The following is a 331-nucleotide window of genomic DNA, read 5'->3' as shown; positions in this document are numbered from 1 at the left end:
AGATTTGTTTGTTTCATCAGTTATTCACTTATTTATTTACACAAAATGCAAGCAGAAGTGAATCAGTACTCAGTGCTGGGACTTGTTTGATCTGCTTTTCATCATAATGTCAGAAGGAAGACATGTCACAACTAACCTAACCTAAATAATCATTAAAATGTTTCAAATGAACCAATAAATGATCAAATGACATTAGTTTTTGCTGGCAACAAGATCAAGTGGATAAGTTATATAACATATTCAATATAAATCATTATCAAGCCAATAACACAGTCACATCTGGCATTTAACTTGTATTAGTCAGTAACTACAAATGTATCCAAATGACACG

The 331-nt window shown here is 31.1% G+C and overlaps 1 protein-coding gene across 4 annotated transcripts in view; it reads right to left on the bottom strand.

The window, feature by feature from the left end:
- LOC143252235 (retinoic acid receptor RXR-alpha-B-like) overlaps positions 1 to 331 on the bottom strand; it is a 94,312-nt gene that overhangs the window by 20,107 nt on the left and 73,874 nt on the right. The window lies entirely within an intron of this gene.

This window comes from Tachypleus tridentatus, chromosome 6 (genome assembly GCF_004210375.1).
Source record: "Tachypleus tridentatus isolate NWPU-2018 chromosome 6, ASM421037v1, whole genome shotgun sequence".
Lineage (NCBI taxonomy): Eukaryota > Metazoa > Arthropoda > Merostomata > Xiphosura > Limulidae > Tachypleus > Tachypleus tridentatus.
Note: the sequence above shows the minus strand (reverse complement) of the source record. Positions and strands in the feature narration are given on the sequence as shown.